Source organism: Lissotriton vulgaris, chromosome 8, assembly GCF_964263255.1.
Source record: "Lissotriton vulgaris chromosome 8, aLisVul1.2, whole genome shotgun sequence".
NCBI lineage: Eukaryota > Metazoa > Chordata > Amphibia > Caudata > Salamandridae > Lissotriton > Lissotriton vulgaris.
The window spans coordinates 203460933-203480446 of record NC_141696.1 but is presented as its reverse complement, the minus strand read 5'-3'; the positions used below and the strand labels follow the sequence as shown (position 1 = coordinate 203480446).

Genomic DNA, 19514 nt, shown 5'->3' with positions numbered 1-19514 from the left:
TTCTCTTTTCTAACTTCATTTCAGTCCAACATGGCTGCATTTCCAGTTGCACACTTCTTGTTACCTGTCTTATAAGTATAAAAATACCAACAGAACAGTAGCTCTGTGTCACATTGTATTCGTAATCCTGACTGCCCACTGTTTCATTATCCAAATCCTGTCAGGTTATAGTATCTCCTCTTCTCTTGTCAGTTTGTCTCTATTCCTTTGGTGCTCTTCAGCTTTGTGTAGTCTGCAGTCCCTTGATTGTCTTCTTGCCACCTAGTCATCATTTAGTGCCACCCATGCATTTCTGGCCGGGTGTTACTTTCACCAGCTCCGGCCTAGCAGGTTTTTTCCTCTTAAATTGGGACTACATCCCATAGACACCACACTCTTATCAGGTGCTGCACCTGTGTGAAGAGCATGGCGGCTTCTGGAGGGCATTGTCCTATCCTTGATCATCCCAAATCTTGAACCAAGAATTCTGTTGCATTGATACCTATAGAGTAATAGAGTATCTGCTTAAGGGATATCCCAATTTTAAGAGGCCTACAATGGAAAATGTAAATAAAGTGTCTGCGACTGCAGGTCAAACATCACAAGCCCAGAAGCAGACGCCACAGGAAGAGCATGTCATTGCAGGCCTTTATGAACCTCCTATGAGGTTTGAGTCTAGTATTGCCACAGGAAATGTGGGCCTGACCATAGAAGATGCAGATAAGCAAAAATAAACAACACCTGAAACTGCACCTTTGCCACAAGTTATGTGTGCCTAATATAAGTGACATTATTTACTACTCCTCTTCAGCCTCAGCCCAGGACCATTAAGTTCACAGAGCTTACATGATCTTATATGGGTTGCTCAAACCATATACGCAGCTGCCATATTCCCAATTTGTCCATGTCCTTATACCAATGGCGATGCAGTTCCACACGCCCCAGCCAGGGAAAATTATTCACACTTCACATGCAGCCAGTTATCCCTTAGCCTATCCCCTCTAAACTGTCTAATGGTGGTCATAGTGATAATAACCCATAGCCAGGGTCCAGTTGCAATTTGGTAAACCAGCAGAAGCACCACAAAACAACAGGCCTCAACAGCAACAGACGGAGACGTGTCAGAATCAACTTGATGACTTTCAGTTAGAAAATTAGCTCTCAGGTATGCAGACGAGTAAACTTTATCCACAACCCAGGTGAAAGTGGCTCTTCAAAGAGATATACGTTTGACATCCTCTTGATCTCAAGGGGCGTTTCGGGCTTTTGCTTGTTCCATGAAGTTTCATGAACAACCAAGCACTGTTAAGGGCGAAAGCTCTGGTGTTACCAGCTACTAGGAGTGTAGATACTCAGTTGGCGTTGGAAAATTGGTATCCCCAGACTCATTGACTCTCAAAGTAGACCTGGATGAGCAGTCCAAGTCAAACCTAATGGGGGTGGTGTAAGTGACTTGAGGAACACTGCACCAACATTTTCTGAGTTGCAATAAAGATGTAAACATCCAGCTGCAGTTGAGTATACAAAGGGTTAATAAAATCTTTAGAATATGAATAGGAATCAAAGAGTTAAACTACTCACACATGCTGCAATGGCAGACTTGAGACTTTCTTAAAAATGTACTGAAGTGGATGGCAAAGTAAGTGCTGCAGGTCCACTAGTAGCATTTTATTAACAGGCCTGAATAAATGTAGTACTGTTTTACTAGGGACTTACTAGTAAGTAAATATGCCACTTGGGTGTAAGCCAATTTGAGCATGTTTACAGATAGCACAAGCCCTTTAGCCCTGGTTAGCAGTGGTGAAGTCCACAGAGTTCTAAAAGCCAATAAAAATTGGTTCAGAAAACAAGAGTGGTGAAGGCAAAAGGTTACTCTGCTTGCAATATTTTTGTATTTGGTTTCAAGCACATGAACATGCATGAACAATATTCCCAACATACAGATCAAAATGTGGTCTCTGTACCCACTGACTGCTAGCAAGAATCATGCTCATACACTATTTTGTGGTCCTGGTAGCTATTCATATTTGTATGCAGCTTCTTTGTCATTGCAAGATTCTGTAGCTTAAGATTCACCGCTAGGATTCTGTAGGATTTCAGGATCATATCGCAAAACTGGAATCTGATTGAGGGAGACAGCTGTACCTGGGCCTTAGTATTTCAAAGATAAGTTTAACCACTCCCATGGTTCTGATATCTGCTCCATTATAGCACATTATGCTTGTGGGTTAATGTGTAGTGTTATGATCCAGGTCTGTGTAGACACAGGCACTTGTGAAATACAAAACTCGAGTTACTCATGGTGCACAGCAGATCAAATCTGTGCCTATTAACAGATGTTCATAGACTCACCCATCACTTAAGTATTTATGTACTTTCCTTCTTCTAACTGTGCACACGGATTGATATTCCTCAAAAGTCAGGGGCACTCCACGAGTACGTATTTTGTTGCTACACTGGTGCACACCATAATATTTTTTAACCTCTTCCATGCTCAGGACGGCTCCCGGCCGTCATGAGTCACGGTGGGCGTGTGCTGATGACGGCCGGGAGCCGTCATGACCACGCCCGCGATTGGAATCTGCAGCACTGCAGCGGAATTCGCGCCGCAGCGATGAGGTTAAAGAACAAAGTACTTTTCAATTCTTGTGAATTTGCTCGGTGTTAAAAGCTGCGGTCAAATGGATCAACCTCCACCACACCAAACGTTGTAGTGAAATTAGCAATACTGTAAGATTCCTGCTTTACTCTTGAGATCTTCCGTGGATTGAAGTTCAAGCTAATTATTGAGCTTATTAAAAGATTTCATTTGGGGATGGTGTAAAGCACATTTGCAGCAGTTGTTTGGCAAGGAGGATAGTAAGGGTAAGGCTGGACTGGGACAGAAAATAGGCCCGAGTACTAGATTAAAAGTGGCTTCTGTTAGTGAATAAGACAGCTAAAAAGTAGCCCCCATTAGTAAATGAGATAGCTAAAAACGTGACCCACATTTACAAATCAGGGCATTTTTAGTTTTCTAAAGATAAGCTATATGGGTGTTTTGCAAGGTACGGGAGACTGCATGCATTTGTGCTTGCTATAGACAACGTTTGTTGTAAAATCAGAGACTTCAACAGTACAAGCATTTACAATGCAATGGTTTCGCCTTTGGAAAAGTTAGAGTTATTGGCATTGCTCATGACATTTCTTTTTTTTTTACTTATAAATAAATGGCATTGTTATTTATATTGCCAACAGCTCACAGCCCACACAGCTCTCTCAGCCCACACAGCCCACAGCCGACACAGCCCACACAGCTCTCAGCCCAACACAGCCCACACAGCTCTCAGCCCAACACAGCCCACACAGCTCTCAGCCCAACACAGCTCTCAGCTCTCTCAGCCCACACAGCTCTCAGCTCTCTCAGCCCTCACAGCCCACACAGCCCACACAGCCCACACAGCCCTCTCAGCCCAACACAGCTCTCAGCCCAACACAGCTCTCAGCGCTCTCAGCCCACACAGCCCTCACAGCCCTCACAGCCCTCACAGCCCACACAGCTCTCACAGCCCACACAGCTCTCACAGCCCACACAGCTCTCACAGCCCACACAGCTCTCACAGCCCACACAGCTCTCACAGCCCACACAGCTCTCACAGCCCACACAGCTCTCACAGCCCACACAGCTCTCACAGCCCACACAGCTCTCACAGTCCACACAGCTCTCACAGTCCACACAGCTCTCACAGCCCACACAGCTCTCACAGCCCACACAGCTCTCACAGCCCTCACAGCCCACACAGCTCTCACAGCCCACACAGCTCTCACAGCCCACACAGCTCTCACAGCCCACACAGCTCTCACAGCCATCCGCCCACACAGCTGTCACAGTACAGCAGTTGCTCTCAGTGCAAGTGTGCACTGAAGCAGGTACTGTAGTAGAATTGGCCTATACCATGTACTGCACTGTGACATTTACACAGCACTTCATCCCCGGGCTGTGGAGCGCTCTGGTTTGCACGGAGATCCTAGGTGCAAAGGTTTAAGATGGCGCGGGTTCGAGCGTGACCAGTGCCTGTGATGCTGGGTGACGCGTGTGAGGTCTGGAGATGGGGACTCTGCGCAAGCGCAGATCGGCCCTTTTACGTGGCTGGTTATAATATACTACTTTGCACAAGCGCAGACATGCCCTGCCTCTTACATGGCTGCGCAGCAAAGTTTTAATGTGCTCCATTTTTTTTTTGCTGTTTGCAAAGTCCTCTTATTCCTGCTGGCACGGAGTGGTGCATCTTCGGCGTTTCACCCTGTGCGAGATTTGTTGAAGGAAGGAACAGATAGGAGAGGGGCTGCTCCATGACACTGTGGTTTCCTTGACAGTGGTTGCTCACTTTTTTTTGCTGGGGGAACGAACAGACAGGCTGACATTGCAGCACGCACACAGAAAGACGGACCTTAGACACTGCAGGCACACAGACAGACAGAGACTGCAGGCACACAGATAGACGGACACTGGAGGCACACAGACAGGCTGACATTGCACGCACACAGACAGACGGACACTGCAGGCACACACACAGACAGACGGACCACGGACACTGCAGGCAGGCAGACAGCCGATCACCGCAGGCACACAGATAGACGGACATTGCAATCAGACAGATGGACACTGCAGGCGCACAGACAGCGGGACACTACAGGCACACAGACAGACGGACACTACAGGCACACAGACAGACGGACACTATAGGCACACAGACAGACGGACACTACAGGCACACAGACAGACGGACACTTCAGGCACACAGACAGATGGACACTACAGGCACACAGACAGATGGACACTACAGGCACACAGACAGGCACCGTATCCTGGCCGGTTGACATTGTAAACCTAGACACAAGGGTTGTTTCTTATTCCTGCTGGCACGGAGTGGCGCATCTTCGGCGTTTCACCCGGTGCGAGATTTGTTGAAGGAAGGAACAGATAGGAGAGGGGCTGCTCCATGACACTGTGGTTGCCTTGACAGTAGGTGCTCACTTTTTTTTTTGCTGGGGGAACGAACAGACAGGCTGACATTGCAGCACACACATAGAAAGACGGACGTTAGACACTGCAGGCACACAGACAGACAGAGACTGCAGGCACACAGACAGACGGACCTCGGACACTGCACGCACACAGACAGACGGACACTGCAGGCACACACACAGACAGACAGACGGACACTGCAGGCACTATCAATTTAATATTTTCACCAGAGGTAAAATATAAATACACTAGAGCCAGGATACAGGACATGAATGGCAATCACGATCCAGGGTCTTATGAAAAACGAAACCCCCAAAGTCTACATCCTTGAAGGTTTTTGTCACGAGCCCTTGTGGGCAAGTTAGAGCTCACTTATTTAACTGGAATGAAGGATTGCTGTTAGGAAACTGCCACAATGAAAACAGGACTGCCAAGCTTTTACAGACTGACAGTGTAGGGAGATCTGTAGTTGTAGCAGACGAACTCCAGAAATAGAATGGATAATTCACGTTTGCCAATCTAGACACCACTGACAAAGACAATAGTCCTTGAGTACTACTGGCTTTGCCAATGCTTGTTCTCCTTATGAATTAAATGTAAGTGCTCTCTCCGACTCATTTGATATTACACAGCAGAACACGGTACCAGGTGGAGCGCTATGGAAACCGGGCTTCTGCGAGGATTGTCTTTTGCTCCACGTGCCAAAAGGAGATGCCAAGCCAGTCAGAAATATTTGGTTCTCAGTGCTGTCTTCAAATTCAGAGCAAGTAAAGATATTTCCTATTCTTTGATAAAAAATGTTTTTAAAAAACAGAAAAGGCTTGGTCTGGCTCAGGCGAAGCAGACAGCGTTTTATGAATAAATGTAGGAGTGCTGAACTTTCATGTTCGGGCAATAGCTATACCACAGTAAGCTCTGTCTTCCAATAAATAAATATATATCTTCCCCTTTCTGCCCAGGCAGCAGGAATGGCTTCAGCATGGGCCCTGCTAGCATGGCACTCAGTTTCCCTGAGAGTGCTGGTCTTAGTATCGGGTTATATATATCCCCTGATTAATCCTCTCAAATAGTTTGACTACACGATGATAAAAAAAGAAATGGTAGTCTCGGCTGACCACTGTAGTCTGCAACGGCAAACAAATGGACTCTGATGATGACGAATGAATAATCAGCCTGCCAGAGACAGAAAGTAAGGCCATGATTGGCGCGGACGAGCATTGGTGAGGTAAAGACTACCGCCCTTACGTCACCCACTGAGACACGCATTTTATGCCTTTAGTCTATGAACAAGCGTACAGCGATGGCTGCAACTTGTTTATCCACGACTGTTAAAGCACCTCCGATAGCGCCTTGAAGAGATCCGTCGAATTATTGTAAGGATTGCTAGCCGTATCTGTCCGTATCCGTATCTGTTGAAGTAGCGCAGGTGTTAATGCAGTATAAATATGTATAATTATACTTTTATACTATTTATGCAGACGCTCTCTGCTGACGTTGTGGGTAAAAGTGCATGTGGCATTACGACGAGAGCTGCGCACTTCAGAACCTAGGAATGCGGCTCCAGTCTCGGCGTCGGCTCAACAACCTGTGATTCCGGACAAATCACTTCATCTCCCATGTAATGGACCCCGATGCCCTTGGGCCGAATTAGCGCTATATAAAACTACCAAAAATATGAATAAAAAACATGGTCGGTGCTGTTTTGGTGAGGTGACAATATGTTCTGTACTGTAAAACAAGGATGTGAAATTCAGGTTAAAGGGAGGCGCCATGGAAAAACGGTGTGACTCACCCTCGCAGGCACGGCCCCCGTCGCAGCTCCCACTGGCCTCCGCTGACGTCGAGGGTTCCCCCGGAGTCAGCCACTCACAGCGCGGCTCCCGGGGCAGATCCTGATGACGCGGCGAGGCTCCAACCAACGGCGGCGCAGCTCACGGGGACAGGCCCACTGCAGCGGCCAATCAGAGCGCGCCTCTGTCGACGAGCCACCAATGCGGTCGCAGCCCCTTCGTGCCTCGGCCAAGGTGCCGAGCAGCTGCCGGGCGGCAGCACCTACGAGGACAGGGGGGGCGGGAGAGGAACAGACGGCGGGAGGGGGCGTGAGGCACGAAAATTGGCACAAGTGCGGCGTGGGCAGCCGCGGTTTAAAAAAAAAATAAAAAAATGGCGGCAGCACCTACGAGGACAGGGGGGGGCGGGAGAGGAACGGACGGCGGGAGGGGGCGGGAGAAGACACAGGGGGCGGGAGGGGGGCGGGAAAGGACACGAGAGGAACGGACGGCGGGAGGGAGGCGGGAAACGTGGGGACGGCGGGAGGAGGGACACAAGGCAGGACAGCAGCAAGCACGGCCCGGCCGGACCAGACTCGGGGGCGTTCCCGGCGTCGCGTGACGTCGCCAAAGCCAAAGAATCTCGGGAACGCCCCCGTGTCTGGTCCGGCATTGATGGACAGGCCCCTCGTCCAATGGCTAGGCTCCATTTATGGAGCTAGCCAATGAGGCGGGGGGGCGTGTTCAAGTAACCCATACTAGAAACTACAGATTTCTCTGGAGGAGGAGCCTAACGGCTCCGCCCCCCAGCGAAACCTAAAAAACCGGCCCAAGAGGCCCACAACAGCCAAACAGCCCACACACTGATGTGTCAGACTAGCCCTTCAAGCACTGCCAGATTGCCCTGTTCCAGGCACAGCAACCTGAAATGTGCTGGGACTGAATCGCTCTTTTGTGTCTGAGGCTTCAAGAATTATGTTAGATTTGCAGTGAGAACTTGGATGGTGTCATATTTGTATCAATATCTCTGGTAGATTTCTTTCTCCGTTTGTTAGCATATGATAAATCTGGTATGAAAGACATGCTGTCTCCTTCTGCATTCTCCATGGACTGCCTGCACCTTTTCTTGCGGCTTTCATTTTCTCTTGTGCGGTGAAAATATGAAGGCTAAATTATGCCTTTTGTGAATATTTATAAATATTCACAAATTTAGTGCGCACCATTTTGTGAATGTTTGCTCTTTGAGTCTTTAGGACAGCAAAACACATTCTCTCTGCTGTGTAGTACTGAATGTGCACTTTTCCTTTGCAAACGCTTTAGTACAGCATTTGGCCTTTTGCAAATGTGCAACATTTTAGACATGTGCGTAGTCTGAGATCAGGTGCCTCAAATCTCTTATGTGTAAATAGCAAGATGTAGGTGTTGGCCTGGCCCTTTGACGTGACCACAAGACCACATTGTATAAGTATCTGTTTCAAAATATTTGGTTGATTTTTAGAGGGTACAAAAAGACGAGGGGTAGGCAAAAGAAAATGGTGGTGGTGGTATTGAATAATCATAATGAGGAAATGCTTGTGGTATAGAAGTATAAGTACGTCCAAGGGTAAAATAAGGTCATTGCCGGTCCTCACAGACCGGCAATGACCCCACACCCCTATAGCACTGCTATGTTAACTTTAGTATCACTCTCCCCCTTTTTTTCATTCACTCCCAATTAGTGCATGGTGTGCTTTTAGTACTCCTGTATTAGCGCCCTACATATTGTTTCCTCTTACCTTTTAGATTCCCCCTGAAGAAGTGCATCCTTGCACGAAATGCATCGGGGACGATTTTCGAATGTATAATTCGTATAATTCAACAAGAACATTGAAACTTTGATTTTGGATCATATGACTAGAATATGACAATGGAAATATTGAACTATTGACTAACTAACTACTATGATGATGAATATTTGTTGAAATAAATCAAACAATAGTCTTGTCCAACATTGGATTCAGATCTTTATTGAATATATTTACGCACCAAAGTGCCTACCAGAGTGCCCAGGATTTGTCCTTACCCCCTGTAAGGCTCCCATCGCTTTCATATCAAACGCACCTTTTGGACCAGGAAGGTGACTTCCTGCGCACCTATCTAATAGATTATCCACATTACCCAGTTTAATTTTTTCACCTTGGAGTGCAGCGGTCCTTATATATTGTGTAAAATAAGACATAGTCAGCTGGGTATAGAGCTAAATCACATATGAATGCCCAGAGGTATTAACCACATCAGCGCGGCGCAGATTCGTGCGCTGTGCTGAACGTTCTAATGAGCCAACGGGCTCATGACAGAACGGTTCCGTCATGAGCACAGGCTAACCGACGCTCATGACGGAACCGTTACGTCATGAGCATCGAAGGGGTTAATGAGGGTAAACCCCGGTAGAGGAAACCGGGGATGAGGGGCCCCAGGGAGATAGTGGGATAGGAGAGAGGGGGTGGACGGAGAGAGATGTCCATGGTAGGGTACTATAGAATCAAAAAGGAGGGTTAACCCAATTAAGTCACTGGGACCTGGGTAGTATCAGCATTAAGAGGAAAGGGGTCCCAGTTACGGATATATCAAACGTTTGCACAAATTCAATGATAAATGTATAGCAAAACGGTCATAGTTCAAACCAGTAGTTCATAATACACAATGTTTGAAATTATAATTGTTGGTTTATCCTATAATGTGAATAAAACATATAGATGCATTTTTGTTCATTTGATTTAATGAATTGTTTGTTTATTTCATACACTCCTCCGTAACTGGGACCCCTTTCCTCTTAATCATGGTAGGGTACTGGCATCAATGTGAAGGTAGGTATTTGTTGCTAAAACATCTAACAGCAAGAGGTGAGTTGGTGTGGTGTAGTGCCACCATTAATGGGCGTGGAGGTGTTCTACTCTCAAGGAGGTTCGATGTTTTGCATATTTAAATCTGGTTTATTCCATAGTATCTGAAATGTCTGATAGTTGTAGTTGTTGGTAGAAAGTATGTTGTTTCGACTTCTCATGAAGCACACCCATGCCCACCAAGAGTAGTATGAAAGGTTTTGAAATGATTTCCATTCGCATGCAATGTTTTTTATTCCTAGTGTTAGTAGGAGATCCATGAGACACATGTCTGATGGGTTTAGTTTCAGGGTGGAAGAGTGGGCCCAGGGCCTAAGGTAACTGTAAGGATATTCAGGGAGACCTCAATGTTCAAGATTTCATTTATGGTTTTCAGAATTTCGTTCCAGAAACATTGGAGTTTTCTACAGGACTGGACTGAGAACACAAAGCAGCCCTGGCAATTCAATTGGACCGGCCCCTAAGGGATGGGAGGGAGGTTGATAGTTGGGTACGTTCAGGGGATGGGAGAGGGTGCTAATTGAAACACTGCTGTTTACGTAATCCAGCCCGCCCACTGTTGCTTTTGTTACTAGGGGTCGATATTGCTGCACTGCTGCAAAACTGGCACCCAGTAACAAAAACAGCCCCCACCGTTCCAGTCCCGCCCTGGTTTTCTACAGTGGAAAAACATATGGAAAATGGTGCCTCTGGAGTTTTATAACTCACATAAGAGGGGAGAGGGTCAAAAAAGAGTCTCCACTACCCCAAACTCCCTAAACTAATACATAAGCACGTAGAGGGGTAGGGAGTTTTGACAGTTCCAGCATACGTCCGAGTCATTGCACAACTATAAAAGTATTCTTCAGCTGGTACCAAACGACTGTTTTCAAGGATTTTCTTTAGTGAAATATTATTATTATTGAATGGTGGGCAAGTCACAAATATGATGTAAAAATGTAATCGTGCAAAGCAGATTTGTGGTTTGTGGCTTGCTCTTGTTTCACCCCAGGGAAGTTCTTTCTGTTGGATTTTAGGTGGGTGTGTCTGCTACTCTTTGTCCTCTGCACTAGAGGAAGGAGCTTGGAGTATGTGTGGCTTCTGCATATTCATTGTTTTTTGCTGCATGGAGTTTGGCCTGTGTCCCAGGTTCACATGCAGCACAAACTAGAGTACATCCCTTACTGAGCCATTGCTGATGTTTGAGGTACCATTAATATCTATAGGCTCTTGTGGTACTGGGCATATGCTGGATACATAAATACATAACTAAGCAATTCTCAATGCAGTGGTCTGGAATTACCACTGTGTGAAGTGGCTTCCACTTGTTTCTACTACATTTGACGCAGGCGAATATAAAGTATCGGGGTGCATAACCACAGCAAATGTTTTTGTCAATAAGGGAAGTGAATATGTAACATAAGACCCATCTGTAAAATCATGAGTGTCTATTTGACATGGTCCCTTAAGAGTAAATTCTTATCCTTAATCCTACCCCATTCAATTGGAACTGCACCCTCACTTTTTGTATACTATATTCGTGACGTGGGCAGCAAATATGCCTTTCCTGGCACTGCCCCAATGCCACTGTGAATATGGGCATGGGACTGCTTTGGATTTGAGAACCTACTACAGAGATCTCCATGAAAATTGGCACCTATAGCATAAGCTCAGTGTCTCACCCTTCTGAGGTTGATAAAATGAAAACTTTAAGTTAGCTTCTGCCTGTCATCTTTCTGACATGCATATAACAAGTATCATTTAGTTAGGTATTCACAACTCGTGCAAAATTGTCAGTGATGCTGCTGTTGAGCTGTGGAACTATGGACCAAACAGGGATGTTATAATCAACATTGGACTTGCAGAATTGGTACATATCATAGTACCATGAAGAATATGCCTGAAATATCGATATACTTGTGAATTGGTGCTACTGTACTGTGAACTCAGTGAGGCATTACTTTTTGCTTTGAAAGTATTCATCGTGACATAAATAGTTGGAATCTTTCTACCCGTGTTTTCACGTCCCATTCGTATCGTCCCAGCTCTTGAGTGGACTCATTCAGGATCAGTTATTTAAGTGGATACCAGTTGTATTCTCACTATTTAGCCCTGAAGAAGCAAACGGGTGAAACACGTTGACTGTTTCCTTGGTCTCCATTCATTATGAACATTGGCTGTGGTTTTGTACATCTTTTTATCAGCAAAATACAACGAGAATAAAAATAAGGACTTTTTTCATACCAAAAGAAGGACATGTGTCTCTTTATGTGCATTGAAGCATTGTATAGTGTATTGTGATTGCTGCCTCTCTGTGTTCTCTTTTAATTTGTTTATAATTGTTTAGTCCCGTGGCAATGGACTAGTGAGGTGGGCAGCTTGTGAGGTCATATCCACCAAAAGTACCTTTCGTGTATAGCTAGGTGGTGCAACAGACAAATTCCCTTACTGCCATTTTCAGTGTTTTGTTCACAACAGACAAGCAGTTCTGTGTGGTGTGCTCTATAGAAATGTTTTCTATAGAGCACCCCACTGGCACCCCAGGCTTAAACTTACATGATTAGGTAGATTTTTCTTGACAGCACCCTAAATTCGTCAACAACCCCCTCCATTTTGCTTTTGAAGGAAACAACTAGCACAGTGGTTCTTAACCTGTGGTTCGAGGTCGCTTGGGGGCCTGTGGCTGCTTATCAAATTAAATAGAATTAGCATGTTAATAAAGTATATATACAAACAAAAGCACAACTGAAAAATGTACATTTTAATACTCTCTGCAAATGTGAACGTATTTGCAATTGGAGGCTAAAACTTAAGTTGTTATCCTTATCTTGATTCATGAGAGCAGTGCAATCATAGCAAATGGAATCATGTATGGATGATTGGTGGCCTCAAAAGAGGCACTGTTATGCATCGACAAAAAGAGAGCATACATCAGGAGCAAAAAGAGAAAATAATATGATAGAGTCTAGCTTATCGCGTCATCTCTTAGAATTAAAAGTAAACTTTGAAAGGCTCCAATCTTACCATTAAAAATATAAATTTAGATTTGTGCCTACTCTTTTGTTTGTGATCTAAATCACATTTTTGATTATTTGTGTACTGATTTCATGTATACTTGCTTCTGTAATGTTGTGTATTGTTTTAAGTTCAAATCATACAAATTGTTTTCGGCAGGTGTCCTCATCTTCCAGTAATGATTCATTAGCGGTCCACAAAAGTCAAAAGGTTAAGGACAGTTGAACTAGCAGATCTTTCAAAACCCCAACCATTTCGTCATGAACACTTGCATATTTGGGACATTACCTGTTGCACAGGTTTACTTCTTCATTGAAAATTTAGGCCTTGATATTCTAGAGGAAATAAATCATGCAAAGAATGTAGGTCATAAGAACACTCGATTCAGGAGTTAAAATACTGAGAAAACGGTGGCTAAATTGTTGCAGGTTGCCAGGATCTGCTGTGGAACGACACAGACAAGCCTGTAACCATTTCACATCATTTATATATTGAAAGCACACGTGGGGCCGGTCCACTGTACACCTCTGAGACTCCCTACCTGTTATTTGTTATTTATTTACTGTACTAACTATGGTTTTGTTAATTGGTTGTAATAGGAAGGGCATTCTTTGCTTTCCATTTCTCACCTCTCCCTTATTTAAATTCCAGGGCGCCCTTGTGCATGTGTTAGTGAATGTCTCTGTGTGTGCGTATTAATGTGTGTAAGGGAGTGTGTCTGTCCCCTTCACCTGGCAATACTCATGTTAAAAGTTTCCACTCTTCAACAAACTTTCCCCACTCTGGAGATTTTCCTGCTAAAAAACAGACATTTGTATTAAAATGGTGTGCTTACCATGTACTATTTTTGGTATGTCTCATCCCTCTTTAGGTCTTGTCTAGGCATGCTGTTTCTAGGATATGAGCTTGAAAAATTGCCCATTTTTTTCATTGGTTCCTGTTGCTGTCCTTTAGAAATTATGGCTTTTCATTGGTGAATACACTTAGTAGGCCCTCCTTTTGGAATTTGGTACCCTCCCATGAGGACTGGCCCTCCTGCATGTGTTCTTATTGTTCAGGATATTTATACTTAGAGAGAACTCTTTTTTCAGTTGACTTGCCTCTTTGCTCATTAACTGTTCTGTTTACTTGTGCAATGAAACTTCGGTTGCATCATTTGCTTGCTGTCACTTTATCTCTCCCTGCCTCCCCATGCCCCTCCCACACCATGCCCCACTCACAACACTGCTCGCAGTCCCCCACTGCCCGCTGGAGGAACTGCTGTTTTGCAAGTTTTTTTGTTTAATTTACGCATAATTTGCAATGCCGTGCTCTTGTTTAATATTCCTTTGCAGTCTATCCCCACCCCCAGCACAACACTGCTTGCCCGCCCCAAAGACTGTGCCATTGAATTCTTATGGTATTTTACATTAAAATCTCTTTTTTATTTATATAAAGCCTCTAGCTAAGGGCTGGGGGACATTAAACAGTCAGCCCATTATCACACTATGTTAAGCCAACAGCAGACTCGAACACGGATCCCCAGCTCACTAGCTCTCACCGCTGCGTCATTTCCTTTGCCTAGCCATGTTGCAGGGTGAAGTACCATATGTGGCTAAAATAGGTCCCCAGGGTCACCTAGTGACAGTCTGTGGTACTGCACCCTCACAACACTGCTTGGTTTTTTTTTGCAGTTGTAGCGCAAACCCAACTGGAAGGTATTGGAACTAAGGGTGGGCGGCCAGCTACGCTCCGTGCACGGAGTGTGCGTAGTGCCGCCTACTCCGCATTTTGCGGAGCGGGCGTAGCCAGGCGGTACTACGCACGCTCCACAGACGGAGCGTAGCTGGCCGCCACCCGCCTCCCTCCCGCCCTCCCTAAATACTTTCAATGAAGCGAGTAAAATAATTAAAACGCACTTACCTTGCCCGCCGCTGCCCGCCGCGTCCCCGGGGCTCGCTATCTGCATTCTTCCGTCTTGTTTACTAATGCGCATGCGCGGGCGGCCGCGCATGCGCATTTTCTCGTGAGAAATGCGCATGCGCGGCCGCCCGCGCATGCGCATTAGTAAACAAGACGGAAGACTGCAGATAGCGAGCCCCGGGGACGCGGCGGGCAAGGTAAGTGCGTTTTAATTAGTTCACTCGTTTCATTGAAAGTATTTAGGGAGGGTGGGAGGGAGGCGGGTGGCGGGGCTGGCGGCCAGTGGTGTTTGCGTAGTGGGGCTACGCGGAGTGCGGAGGTGGGCGTAGTTTCTCACCCACTTCGCGTAGCTCCACGAAGCCCCACTCCGCCCACTCCGCCCAGGGTTAATTGGAACCCTTTACGCGAGCAACAGTTCTCTAGTTCTAAAGTGACAGCTCGTCATGCTAACATTTTCCACTGAGGACATCTGACAGCATTAGGTTTGCTCCTCAGCTCACTTGCTGAAAACCATGACTTCTACAAACGTCACCTAGCCTCTCTTTCCCCTCGTTTCCTTGATTTGTTCTCCTGTGAAATGGATCCAAAAAAGAAAGAAACACTTTGGCTGTAAATGTCTTTTTCTGACATTTTTCTATTCCAAAGTGCAGCCTCGGAACGGAGTCGGAAAAAAAAGTGGTCAGATTGGTTTAATTCACAACCAAACACATTAGCACCACTTTACAAAGTTTGCTAGTGAAGTGCTACTTTTAATTTCTCTTTCTTTGAACAACTGTGTTCACTTCTCCTGCTCTGCATTGCCCCTCCCTTTCTCTCTTTCATCCTCTTCCTTTTATTCCCTCTCTGTCTGTATTTGTCTCGCTCCTTCTCACTTGCTGAAAATTATGGTGTCAACAAATGGCTCTTACCCTCTCTTGCCTCTCCTTTCCTTTGTTTGTTCCCCAGTGAAATGGATGCAAAAAAGAAAGAAATACTTTGGCTGCAAATCTCGTCTTTTTCTGAGGTATTTTTCTGTCATTTTTCTATTCCAAAAAGCACCCTTGAGACGGAGAGAAAAAAAGGTTCAAAATAAGAAACAAAAAAAACAACTAAGTAAAGCAATAAAGCAATGGCAAGATTGGTTTCTATTCACAACACACACATTAGCACCACTTTATAGAGTTTACCAGTGAAGAGCTAATTTAATTTTCTCCTCTTTCTTTGAAAAACTGGAAGTGTACCATTCCTGGAGGTACTGCAATACCTGGTTAATGCGTAAAGTGAAAAACGTTTAATGTGATCTTATCAGCAGTTTTCCTTATTTTAGTTCATAACAGGTCCCTTCCGGCCCTGTAGTCTGTGTTCTTAACTTTTCAGGCAAACACATTTAATGATTTCTGAATAATGAGTGTAAAAGCATTAAGGTAACTGTGTTGTTCTTGCTTACATTTCACATGCTTTACTTAATCTTGCATTCCCTATGAGTGTATGCTATTTCCAGGATGTTGTTATTTTTTTTTTCAGCCAGCATATTAATTGTCTCCCCTCCCTCATAACCTATTTACCATTTTCTGGTTCTTCAGTGCCGCCAGGTCATACAAATGGCAATAGCGCAAAGCAAATATCATCACGCCACTGGATACAAAATGCAAAAGTAAAATATATTGTGATTTTCAACACCAAGAGCTCTAACTTTCACAAATGCAAAACCGATTGCATTGCAAATGCTCGTTCCTCTTCTTAGAGGGTGTTTCGTTTGCATCTACACCGACCATCAACATTGTTCCCTGGGCTCATCCATGCATATTTTTGCATTCTCATTTTTTAAAGATGAACAGTATATTTACAAAAAAATACACTAGTTTTCCGGTGAAAATAGTGTTATTTTTTTTAAATGCCATGCTTTTTTCGAATATTTATGATTAGTTTTCCAAAATATTAACATTGTTAGCTAAGTGTGCATATTTCCAGAACTTATTGTTGTTTTTTCATGGTGCTCTGAGGTATTTCCTGCTATGACTTTTGATTCACGACTAGAGGCATTTCATCATCTATACTGATTCAGTTTGTTATGACTTGATGGCTGCTGCTGTTTGAGGCTTGAGGCAATAATGTAGAGCTAGCTCTGTTCTTTGAGTCTTTCTGTGAGATCTGTCTGTGATTGCTGTCTACCATCTGAGTTTTAGTGTCTGTGTAACTTGTCGTTTTTTCTCCAGGCCCTTCCAAGTAGCCTGTCAACCGTGGAGAGTGATCTCTGATATTCTTCTTGTAGGGCAGTATGGAAAAATAGAAAGATGTGTACGGTAAAGGAAGAGGGCAGGTTCATTAAAAAAAATTCTTGTTCATGTTAAATCGATTATCCCAAATTTTTTAAGTGCCTTTAATGCACATGGCTTTTGGTCATTTTCGTGAAATTGTGCAATTTTGCCTTTCGTTTTTAAAGTTTTCTTCTTCATACTTTCTTCTTTGAAAGTATGGTTTTTTTAGTTTTTTTTAGCCAATTTGGTACAAATTGTGCTCTAAAATGTAGCATTTGGCCACATTACAACAATTTCTCAGGTGGAGAACCCTATGCAACATTCTCACTTTGCTCCCTCCCTATGTGAAATGCGTAGGAGATATTTATGCCACCCGCTGTTAGACTTCACACTAGCCGCCAGTGTTCAAGGCTTCCCTTAATGTCACCTCCTGTTTTTAGGTCTCGCCTGTCAATGCGCATGCGCATTGAGCGGAGCGAGACTATAGGGGCTTAAACAGAGTTTGACCAGACTGGCGATTTGATGAAGTGCATGTGCGATTTTAGCTCAATGCGCAAGCGCAATGAGTTAAAATGCACGTGCACTACATCAAATCGCCAGCCATCTGTTCCCCAACCCTCCTCCCACACCTTTGAAGTGAAGCTTAGCTTCACTTCAAAGGCCCCTGCTGCCTCACACATTCCCTCATCGCCGCTCTGTCGCATTTCTCCTCCCCCCTCCCCATAGCAATGCCCTCCGTCTTGTTTAAGCAGCTGGTGCTGGGGGGTCACGTGATGCACAACCACAGCCACACTTCAATGGCCCGTGTTACACAACTACTAAAGCAGCTGATTTGAGCAAACCTCCGTGACGACTTGGGAATCTCTGACACTCCAGTACCAGCGTGTGCTGAGCACAGGTCATTCATTGGACTGCAATTACTTCAGCGTCCAGTGAAGAAACTCTCTTTGCGTCTAGTGTGCACATACTATTTTGATGTTATTGTTATATATAGCGCCAATGTGCTGTTTTCTACGCCCAGGAGTGCCATGAAGAACAATAACGCTAAAACAGCCAGAACTGGAAATACAACAGCTGAAAGTGGAAACCACGGTTGGGCGTAGTATGCAGGAAATGCATTCCACAGTAGGATTGTACGAGTGACGTCAGCTTCATTCTGCGTGGTGCAAGGCAAAGGCGCGCAGGACCAACGATCCTTGTCCAATGTTCCATTTATTTATGGGCCATTATTGCTTACCACTGGCGCTGTATTACAAATGTTCTTGCCCAATTGTTGTCAATCCTATTTTTTTTTCTCCCATTTATCGAGCAGATGAATAAAGCCAGCAACAAAGGAAAACACGGATTTCACTTTTCTCGTTACTAATCTGTAGGGCCGCCCTATGAACCCCGGAAAGCGAGCCTCGGTTATTGAATTACACGACTGAGTGGCTGCCACCTCCCTCCGAGCACCTCCCAGTGACCTGCCACATTACCATAATGCCTCTCGCCTACTCCCCCTGACGCTTCCCTGCGCCCCCATGCACGTCTCCCTCCCACACCAGCGCCGTGCATAGGCTCAGCCTGTGCATTAGCCCCAGACACGGGGGCCGCGGATTCCTCTCCCCGGGCGTGTCCGCCTCAGCCGGGCTAGGTGCCATTCAGCAAGGCTGCCTGCACTGCAGAGGAACCCGGAAGGAGATGGGAGGGGAAAGGTCACGGCCGGCCGTGTAATGGGCAGCATGGATAAGTGGAACATCAAGGGCGCGTCTCTCTGCTGCTCTCGTGCTCCCTTCTAGGCATGCAAATTAGGGTTGTGCACACTTGCATACGCGCGTGAAGTCTTACATAGACTGTAATTATTGGCCCCTGTAGTCCACAGCTTCCCGCATTTCCTTTGCTTACGCCCTCTTGAAGTTCCCACCCCAAAGAACTTATAAGTATTTCCTGAGTTCAAGTTGTTGCTGACAATGAATGCACTGATTTCTCATCAGCTAACTCTTAAACCGTTTTTCTCGTGAATCTGAAACTGGGGGGTTGTTGGGGACTCTCTCGTCTATAAAACAACACAAACAAGCATTGGCAATAGCAACAGGTCTGGAGTTGGCTAACAGCCTTTTTGCATTCTCAATTCCAGCTTTGTTTTGACATGTTTTTTGCACACGTTATTTTTGGACCGACTCCAGGGCTCTATCACCAATGTAATAAAAAGTTGGCCAAAAGCAAAAATATTTGTAATCTTAACAAGCACACGTTCGCGGTAGTCCTTTGCACTTTATGTGCAGATGTGTCATTTACAAAACCAATAGCTCCAACTTTTCTAATGCGAGACCTATTGCATTTCCAATACTAGTTTAATGTCTCCTGTGGTTAACCATGGTGCCCCTTGAGGTACAAGTCAATCCCCCCATTCCCCTACACGAAAACAAGCTTTCCCCACTGAATATTCTGGTACTACACTGAATTGGGAATGAATGAGGAAGTAGTTCCTTTATCGGATGACCTATTTACCGAAATTGTGAATAAAAAAAGCCCACTCTGCAAATGCAGCTTTGTGATGGATTTCCATATAAGGAATGTTCCCATTGTGGAATATTTGCATCTGTCAGCGTTATGTAAGTACTCATGGAAAACTCTGAATGTCTTGGTTTGATAAGAGTTCTCCAGGGATTTTCTGTGAGTCCCTGAAAAGAAGGAATTTACTTGAAACGTAGGAGTGAGGCTATTGGACCAAATCGCTGCATTTTATCCCCTGACTTGAGAA

The 19514-nt window shown here is 45.1% G+C and overlaps 1 protein-coding gene across 1 annotated transcript in view; it reads left to right on the top strand.

Moving 5' to 3' along the window:
- Window positions 1-19514, top strand: part of NOX4 (NADPH oxidase 4) — a 727367-nt gene that overhangs the window by 584884 nt on the left and 122969 nt on the right. The gene's annotated exons all lie outside the window — the stretch shown is intronic.